The sequence below is a fragment of the Chlorocebus sabaeus genome, chromosome 20, assembly GCF_047675955.1.
Source record: "Chlorocebus sabaeus isolate Y175 chromosome 20, mChlSab1.0.hap1, whole genome shotgun sequence".
Classification (NCBI taxonomy): Eukaryota; Metazoa; Chordata; class Mammalia; order Primates; family Cercopithecidae; genus Chlorocebus; species Chlorocebus sabaeus.
The window spans coordinates 117482657-117492346 of record NC_132923.1 but is presented as its reverse complement, the minus strand read 5'-3'; the positions used below and the strand labels follow the sequence as shown (position 1 = coordinate 117492346).

At 44.6% G+C, this 9690-nt stretch overlaps 1 non-coding gene across 1 annotated transcript; it reads left to right on the top strand.

Moving 5' to 3' along the window:
* Positions 1–6791: 6791 nt before the first annotated feature.
* On the top strand, positions 6792–6928 carry LOC119626534 (U4 spliceosomal RNA). The gene has a single exon (XR_005242693.2). It is a non-coding gene; the product is annotated as a U4 spliceosomal RNA (small nuclear RNA).
* Positions 6929–9690: the final 2762 nt, after the last annotated feature.

Below are 9690 nucleotides of genomic sequence, written 5' to 3'. Positions count from 1 at the left end.
AAAAGAAAATTCCCAAGAAATACTTTCATCTTTTTGAATCTATCCTTCTAATCTTTTTTATTGCACATATATACATATTTTATAAAAATGAGATCACACCGCACATCTATATTTGTAACCTGCTTTTTTCTCACTTGATAACACATTGCAAATATTTTACACATTATTAAAGATTCTTCTGTGGCTTTTACTTTTTCTTTTTCTTTTTGAGATGGAGTCTCACTCTGTCACCAGGTTGGAGTGCAGTGGTGCCATCTCAGCTCATTGCAACCTCCACCTCCCAGGTTAAAGCGATTCTCCTGCCTCAGCCTCCCAAGTAGCTAGGACTACAGGCGCCTGTCACCGTGCTTGGCTAATTTTTGTATTTTTAGTAGAGACAGGGTTTCACCATACTGGCTAGACTGGTCTCGAACTCCTGACCTTGTGATCTACCCACCTCGGCCTCCCAAAGTGCTGGGATTAAGGGCATGAGCCACTGTGCGTGGTCTTTTTTTTCTTGAGACAGAGTCTTGCTTTGTCACCCAGGCTGGAGTGTGGTGGTGGTATCTCGGCTTATTGCAACCTCTGCCTCCCAGGTTCAAGCGATTCCCCTGCCACAGCCCTCCAGGTAGCTGGGATTATAGATGCCCACTCCTGCACCCGACTGATTTTTGTATTTTTAGTAGAGACAGAGTTTCACCATGTTGGCCAGGCTGGTCTCAAACTCCTGACCTCACGTGATCTGCCCACCTTGGCCTCCAAAAGTGCTGGGATTACAGGCGTGAGCCACCACGCCCAGCTGGCAAAATTTTTAATAGTGGCTCAGTATCCATTGCATGGAGCGGATATCATGAATTTTTTTTTGTTTGTTTTACTTTTTAAAAATTTTTTGTAGAGACAGGGTCCCACTGTGTTGCCTAGGCTGGTCTCAAACTCCTTGGTTCAAGTGCTTCTCCCACCTCAGCCTCTCAAAGTACTGGGATTATAGGCATGAGCCACTGCACCAGGCCTGGATTTTGATTTTTTAAAAGTAATTTCCTAATGTTGTACGGTTTGATTGTTTCCAGTTTTTCACCATCATTAGCAATAAACATTTTTGTATGTATCCTTCTGCTCATCTCCCTAATTATTTTTTTAGCACCCACAAGTAGAATTTTGCATCTAAGGAAGAGCTACATTGTCAAGGCTTTGCTATATTCACTGCCAAATTTCATTAGAAAGTTGTACAAATACACACCCCTGGCAGCAGTGTATGAGAATGCTATAATAAAGGCTTTGGGCCAAGTTGACAATTATGACCAAAAAAAAAAAAAAAATCAAGAAGATAAGTGTTTGCTACAGGCTCTCCCTACGCCAGCTGTGTTTATTTGTTGAACTCTATCACCATGTTCCTTGGCCCAAACACTGAAGGTCCTTTAGATTCTTAGTTTATTTAGTGCCTCTTTCAACACTCTAGTACTTTGACCCCAATCTTATCTGAAGGAAAGAGGATTTCTGGTAAATACGGTTTCCAATTTGGAAACTCAACCCAAGCACTTCCATCCCTCATTCCAGTGTGGACCATCTCTGTGGTTTTAACTGCTGGGGATGAGTCAGAAAGTGATGCTGGCTGAGTTGGAACTGAGAACTGTAATGCTTATAAGAAATCAAAGAGAAGGTTTGGGTTGAAAAAGTCATGTTCCCAGGTACAAAGGAAAAACCAATAACAACCCGGAGTTTGGAGTTTCATTCTGCCCTGCCTCTGATAATATCACTATGGTGATGTTCTCCATAAACAATTGCAAAATAGCAAGATGAAAAGGAACAAGCAAGTTCCACCCAGGCGATCTGGAGTTATTTTAGGGATCAAGGCAATGTCATCTGGGGTAAATATGGAATGCAAAATCTGTTCTTGTAATAATCATCCACTTCTTTTGTGAGTCTGAACAAAGACCTGGCAAATCAGTCGTTTTGTACTCAAAGAAGCACTGACCCAGTGTTCTCAGGGCCAAAGAGAAAGCGAAGCCAAAAAAATAGAAATGATGGTTAATAACAGATGCTGGGATTATTCTTCTCACACCCTTGGACTCTGAGACTCCACTGAGCCTGGTGTGGAGTCCAAGCGGGTGGAACAAGGGTGATGTTCTTGGGAAGGGTTGGCCTAGTTGAGAGGCTGGAATGGGGACCCCGGGGAGCTGAGCTTGGTTGCCTGCCCTCGACCTTGATTCTTGGGCCAGAGGTGGTGGAGGGAAGCATCTTCAAGGCCACGTTCTGTCTCTGGAGCATCACCATCTGCTGCAGATGACATTTACTGCTCCTATCCTCATGCTATTCTCTTTGAACCCCTGAATCAGCGAGCCCCAGTCCAAAAAGCAGAACTAGCTATTTTTTGCATCAAGAAAAAAAATGTCAGGCAATATGCTTGCTGAATTCTTTGCTGACCCTGAAATGCTTCCTCTTAGCACTTAACTCCTGTTCTTCCCTTCTTCTCTTTGCTGCCTTCTCTTCTAGGCCACTAAATTGCAAGCACCACTATCTTCTCTAGTGAAGATGCTCAGCCATGGAGGCTGGCACAGTGCCTGGGGCACGCAAGTTTCTCCGTAAATGTTAGCTCATAGGAGGTGAATTCAAAATCCCATGCCTACCCTAAAATGGACATTTCTCTGGCAGATCTGAGACTGAGGCTATTTGTTCATTCATTCATTCAACGAATATTTATTGAGCACCTACTAGAAACCAGAACTTGTGCTAGGGACTGGAGCTGTAAGGGAAACAAAATCCCAGGGCCCTGTCCTTATGGAGATTACATTCTTGTACACTATAATACAAGTGGTGAGCACAGCTTCCATCTTGTCACAGTAGTGAGCACAACCTCCTTCTCTGACCATTGAACAAAAAATTGCACTACCCCCTTACCTTGTCTTATTTTATATTTCTTTGTTGCTGATTTTTCAGTCTTTGCATGCAAAAATGTATCCTCTTTGAGGGTGCTTTATGATGTTCATTGCTGAATCCCAAGCACCTAGAACCACTTCTAGCACACAGCAGACGTGTTGGTCTATTTGGGCTATTATAACAAACTATCATTGACTGAGCGTCTTATAAACAGCAGAAATTTACTACTCACAGTTCTGGAGGCTGGCAAGTCCAAGATCATGGCGCCAGCAGATTTGGTGTCTGGCGAATGCCCTGTTCCTAGTTCACAGGTGGTGCCTTCTCACTGTGTCCCCACATGGTGGAAGGAGTGGCTAGTGCCCTGTGGTCTCTTTCATTAGCACACTGATCCCAATCCTGAGTTCTCCACTCTCATGCCCTAATCACTTCCCCAAATGCCCACCTCCTAATACCTTGGAAGTGAAGATTTTAACATATGAATATTAGGGACACAAAAACATTCAGACCATAGCAAAGTGTTCAACAAATACATGTCAAATCAATTTATTTCATAAACTCTGCAAACTTCTAGAACTTTCTAGCACAAATCTCCAGAGAATGAGCTGAGAACTCCAGAGATTCATAACTACAAATTACAACAACCCAGGACTTTCCAGTTTACAAAGCAGGGAGGTGCATGGGAAGGAGCCTTCCCCTCTCCAAGTCCTGCATTCCTCCTTGTAAAATGGAATCAATAACACCTACTTTTGGGGCCTGTTGTGAGGATCGGATGAAGTCATGCTTGGGAATTACTCAGCCCAGGACCTGGCAAGCAGTATTTGCTCCATGCCTGGGGACAGCGCTATTGTTTATTATTTGAACTTCCCAATTCTGTGTGGACGTTATTATTAGCTTGGCCATTTAACTGACAAGGAAAACAGGACTAACGGGGGTATAGTAATTTGTTGAAGGTGGCTCAGGAGGGACTAGAACCCCAGCTACCTACACCCATGGGGCTGAATTCCAAACACAATGCCTTATCTACCACCCCAGGGATGCCACCTCTGGAGGGAAAACACAGGGGTTCCTCCTGATTCTTCCAACCTCCGGCTCCACCACCCCATCCTCTCCCACCATTGTGACGTTCTCCATTCTCGGTCTCCCCCACCCATCACCACGGTTGCAAAAGAGCTCAGAGGAGAAGCAAGCTTGAGGGGAGGACTGTGCATTTGGTTAGTAGGAGCAGGAGGAATCCCCCTCCCGCCCACCTGCGGCTTCCTGTGATGCTTCCTTTAAGTTCCCCACAGCCCTCTCTTCTCTCATGCCTTGAGGACTCTGGGCCTGCCAGCCTCTAAGCTGTCAGGGATTCTGATCCAATCAGAAGAGATGGGCCATGAGACCTGTTAGCACAAACAAATCGGGAAATCTTGAAACAGAGAAGTTCTTGAAATTGAACTTCCTAAAAATGATTTTCTTTTTTTTTTTTTTTTTTGAGACGGAGTCTCGCTCTGTCGCCCAGGCTGGAGCTCGTGGCGCAGTCTCAGCTCACTGCAAGCTCCGCCTCCCGGGTTCACGCCATTCTCCTGCCTCAGCCTCCTGAGTAGATGGGACTACAGGTGCCCGCCACCACGCCAGGCTAATTTTTTTGTACTTTTTTTTTTTTTTTTAGCACAGACGGGGTTTCACCATGTTAGCTAGGATGATCTCAATCTCCTGACCTCATGATCCACCTGTCTCGGCCTCCCAAAGTGCTGAGATTACACGTGTGAGCTACCACGCCAGGCCAAAAATGATTATGATTTTTTAAAAAACTAGGCCAGGTGCGGTGCCTGACACCTATAATCCCAACACTTTGGGAGGCTGAGGCAGGAGGATCACTTGAGACCAGTGTTACCAGAAAGGAGTCCCAATCCAGACCCCAAGAGAGGGTTCTTGGATCTTGTGCAAGAAAGAATTCAGGGCAAGTTCATAGAGTGAAGTGAAAGCAACTTTATTAAGAAAATAAAAGAATAAAAGAATGGCTACTCCATAGGCAGAGCAGTGGTATGTGCTGCGCAACTGAGTGTACTTATAGTTATTTCTTGACCATATGCTAAACAAGGGGTGGATTATTCATGAATTTTCTGGGAAAAGGATGGGGATTTCCAGGAATTGAGCATTCCTTCCCTTTTTAGATCATAAAGGATAACTTCAGAACATTGCCATGGCATTTGTAAACTGTCATGGAGCTGGTGGGACTGTCTTTTAGCACACTAATGCATTATAATTAGCATATTATGAGCAGTGAGGACAACCAGAAGTCACTTTCATCACCATTTTGGTTTTGGTGGGTTTTGGCCGGTTTCTTTACCACATCCTGTTTTATCAGCAGGGTGTTCATGACCTGTGTCTTGTGCTGACCTCTTATCTCATCCTGTGACTAAGAATGCCTAACCTTCTGGGAATGTAGCCCAGTAGGTCTCAGCCTTATTTTACCCAGCCCCTATTCAAGATGGACTTGTCCTTGTTCAAATGCCTCTGACACTAGGAGTTCAAGACCAACCTGGGCAACATAGTGAGACACCATCCATACAAAATAAAAATTTTTAAATTAGCTGGGCATGGTGGCATGCCTACAGTCCCAGCCATTGGAGAGGCTGAGGCAGGAGGATTGCTTGAGTCCAGGAGTTTGAGGCTGCAGTTAGCTGTGATGGCACTACTGCACTCCAGCCTGGGTGATAGCGTGTCTAAACAAAACAAAACAAAACAAACACTATAATAGCGTTAGTTGTAATTCATTAAAGATTTCCATGGTACTGGGTGGTGTGAGAGGCAATTTATAAATGTCCAGCTCTGATAACAACCAGGAAAAGCAGGTAGTATTATTCCTATTTTATAGATGAAAAAGTTGAGGCTCTGAAAAATGAATGCTCTCTTGTGGGCTGGGCTTGGTGGCTCATGCCTGTAATCCCAGCACTTTGGGAGGCTGAAGCGGGCAGATCACTTGAGGTCAGGAGTTCCAGACCAGCCTGGCCAACATAGGGAAACCCCATCTCTACTAAAAATACAAAAATTAGCTGGATGTGGTGGCACGTGCCTGTAGTCCCAACTACTCAGGAGGCTGAGGCAAGAGAATTGCTTGAACCTGGGAAGTGGAGATTGCAGTGAGCCGAGATCATATCACTGCACTCCAGCCTGGGCGACAGTATCAAGAGGAAAAAAAGAAAGAAAAAAACAAAGACAGAGAGAGACAGAAAGAAAAGAAAAGAAAAGAAAAGAAAGGAAAAGGAAAAGGAAAGGAAAGGAAAGGAAAGGAAAGGAAAGGAAAGGAAAGGAAAGGAAAGGAAAGGAAAAAAAAGAAAAGAAAAAAGAAAAGAAAAGAAAAGAAAAGAAAAGGAAAGGAATGATCTTGTCAGGGGTCATGTGGCTACTAAGTAATGAATGCCCAAGATTTTAACCCTGGTCTATCTGCCCTCAAAACTCATGCTCCTTCTGCCTTACAAAAATGATGGGGGTGCAGGGGAAGTTATGTGGCACCCATCCTAGCGTCACTCTGAAAAAAATTGGAAACATCCTAAAAAATACAAAACTTGAGGATGGTTACGTGATTTATAGTGAGTGTAGTCAGTAGACTATTGCAGTGACTAATAATGATGCAAGGGGCTGGGTGTGATGGCTCATGCCTATAATCCTAGCATTTTGGGAGGCCAAAGTGAGTGGATCACCTGAGGTCAGGAGTTTGAAACCAACCTGGCCAACATGGTGAAACCGTCTCTAACAAAAATACAAAAACAATTAACCAGGCATGGTAGTGGGCGCCTGCAATCCTAACTACTCGGGAGGCTGAGGCAGGAGAATTGCTTGAACCCAGGAGGCGGAGATTGCAGTGAGCAGAGATCGCGCCACTGTACTCCAGCCTGGGTGACAGAGTGAGACTCTCTCAAAAAAACAAACAAAACAAAACAAAACAAAACACAAGAAGTTTTGTGCTGTGGCAGTATCATAGCCAATGATTATTATCCAAGGCATGATTATTGCTAATTGAAAACTTTCCCCAATACTCCACCGTGACAACTTGCAACATAGTGAGCATTGGCAATTTTTTTTTTTTTTTTTTTTTTTTTTGAGACAGAGTGTTGCTCTTGTTGCCCAGGTTGGAGTGCAATGGTACAATCTCAGCTCACTGCAACCTCCATCTCCTGGTTCAAGTGATTCTCCTGTCTCAGTCTCCTGAGCAGCTGAGATTATAGGCACGTGCCACCATGCCTGGCTAATTTTTGTATTTTTGCAGAAATGGAGTTTCACTATGTTGACCAGGCTGGTCTCAAACTCTTGACCTCAAATAATCGGCCTGCCTTGACCTCCCAAAGTGTTGGGATTACAGGCGTGAGCCACTGCGCCTGTCCAGATGGCTGTTCTTTAGTACCTCTCTAAACCTGGAGACTCACCTGCTTCTAAGCCGTAGTAACCTTTCCTGCCCAAGCAAACACTGGCTATTATTCTCATCTACTTCTGTGCCTGTCTGCTAATGCCATGCTCCAATCTGGAGCTGCTCTGTTCAATATGGTAGCCATTGCCACGTGTGGATATCTAAATGTCAATTAATTTAAATAAATAAATAATTCAGTGCCTCAGTTCCACTAGTCCTTTTCCAAATGCTCAGTGGTCACATGTAGCTTGTGGTTACTCTGGTAGACAACAGATATAAATATTTCCATCAGAGAAGGAAGTTCTATGAGGCCGCAATGTTCTAGCATCTAGGCTGAAGACCGTTTTTAGAATTCTAACTGAATGAAAGATTCCCCAGTTCCTTGTCATCAGTGGAGGGACTGGACATTGACCTTTCCATTCTGAGATTTGACTCTCTCATCCCTTCTCTGCTCTCTGGAAAGCTCAAGGGTCAGGGAAAATTAAGTATGGCCCTTCCCACTAAAAGGTAGGTCTCCCAATTATAGCTTTTTAGAGGAGCTTTACAGAGCAAAGGTTGATCGGGCAGGGTGGAACACTGAGGAAGGTTAATTAGAGTAGTGCTTTTTATTATAAAGGTTATCGACAGGAGCCACTTACTGATGTCTACTCTGTGCCAAGCACTCTATTTTATCTCAGTTAATCTTCAAAGAAGTAAAGAAACTTGCCCAACTCCATGAGCCAGAATCCATAGCTCCAGTTAGCAAAGCTCATGCTTCCTCTATTATATTAACTTGCCTCCTGGGAGATTCCCAATCTCATAGAAGGATTCTGATTGGCCCTTCTTGAATAACAAGCCTATCCGTAGGACCAGCCATATTGGATGAAAAGTTTGGCTACTATGACTGGTCTGTCCCAGGTCATTGTCCACCACCGTACTGGTAGACAGTGACTCAGGAAACTTACAATCTTGAAGAACAGTGAAGGTCCAAGTGTGAGCATCAACAATAGCATAAAAAGCACACAACAATAGCATAAAAAAATTACAGGCTTGGTGACTGACACCTGTAATTCTAGCACTTTGAGAGGTCAAGGCAGGTGGATTGTTGGAGTCCAGGAGACCAACAGGAGATTTGGGTGGGGATGGACTCCAGCGATCCACCTGCCTTGGCCTCCTAAAGTGCTAGGATTACAGGTGTGAGCCACCAAGCCCAGCCTCATGTGCTTTTTATGTGCACTATTGGTTGATGTTCACACTTGTACCTCCATTGTTTTTCAAGATTGTAAATTTCAGTTCCCCTTAGAACCACCTAAGATCAGGCCAGGCACGGTGGCTCACGCCTGTAATCCCAGCACTTTGGGAGGCCAAGGCAGGCAGATCATGAGGTCAGGAGTTCAAGACCGGCATGACCAACATAGTGAAACCCCGTCTCTACTAAAAATACAAAAATTACCCGGGTGTGGTGGTAGTCTCCTGTAATCACAGCTACTCGGGAGGCTGAGGCAGGAGAATTGCTTGAACCGAGGAGGCGGAGGTTGCAGTGAGTCGAGATCGTGCCATTGCACTCCAGCCTGGGTGACAGAGCAAGACTCTGTCTCAAAAAAAAAAAAGAACCACCTAAGATCAGAGAAAGGCAGTCACCAAGTAAAAGGATAGGACAGACAGAAACTACTATTAACTGAATTAATTCTGTCGGTATAATTCCCACGGGACATACCCACGTGCTGATCTCATTAGTTGATGTGGTTTGGCTGTGTCCTCCCCCAAATCTCATGTTGCATTGTCATCCCCACGTGTCAGGGGAGGGACCTGGTAGGAGGTGATTGGATCGTGGTGGTGGAATTCCCCCTTGCTGTTCTTGTGATAGTGGATGAATTCTTATGAGATCTGAGTTTTAAAAGTGTATGGCCCTTTTCCCTTTGTTCTGTCTGTTCTGCCATCATGCAAAGAGGGTCCTTGCTTCCCCTTCGCCTTCTGCCATGATTGTAAGTTTCCTGAGGCCTCCAAGCCATGATTCCTGTTAAGCCTGCAGAGCTGTGAGTCAATTAAACCCCTTTTCTTCATAAATTACCCAGTCTCAAGTGCTGCTTTACAGCAGTGTGAAAATGGACTAATACATTAATTTTCCAAGTTATCTCAACGAGAACAATAATAACAATTACTACTACCTTTTATTCAGGGCCTAGGTACTGTGGCATGTGCTTTTTTTTTTTTTTTTTTTTTTTCTCTTGTGAAATAGGGTCTCGCTCTGTCACCCAGGCTGGAGTGCAGTGGTACAATTATGGCTCACTACAGCCTCGACCTCCCAGGCACAAACAGTCATCTCTCCTGAGTAGCTGGCACTACAGGCTCATGCCACCGTGCCCGGCTACTTTTTGTATTTTTTGTAGAGATGCAGTTTCACCTTGTTGCTCAGGCTGGTCTTCAACTCCTGGAATCCAGCGATCCACCTGCCTCGGCCTCCTAAAGTG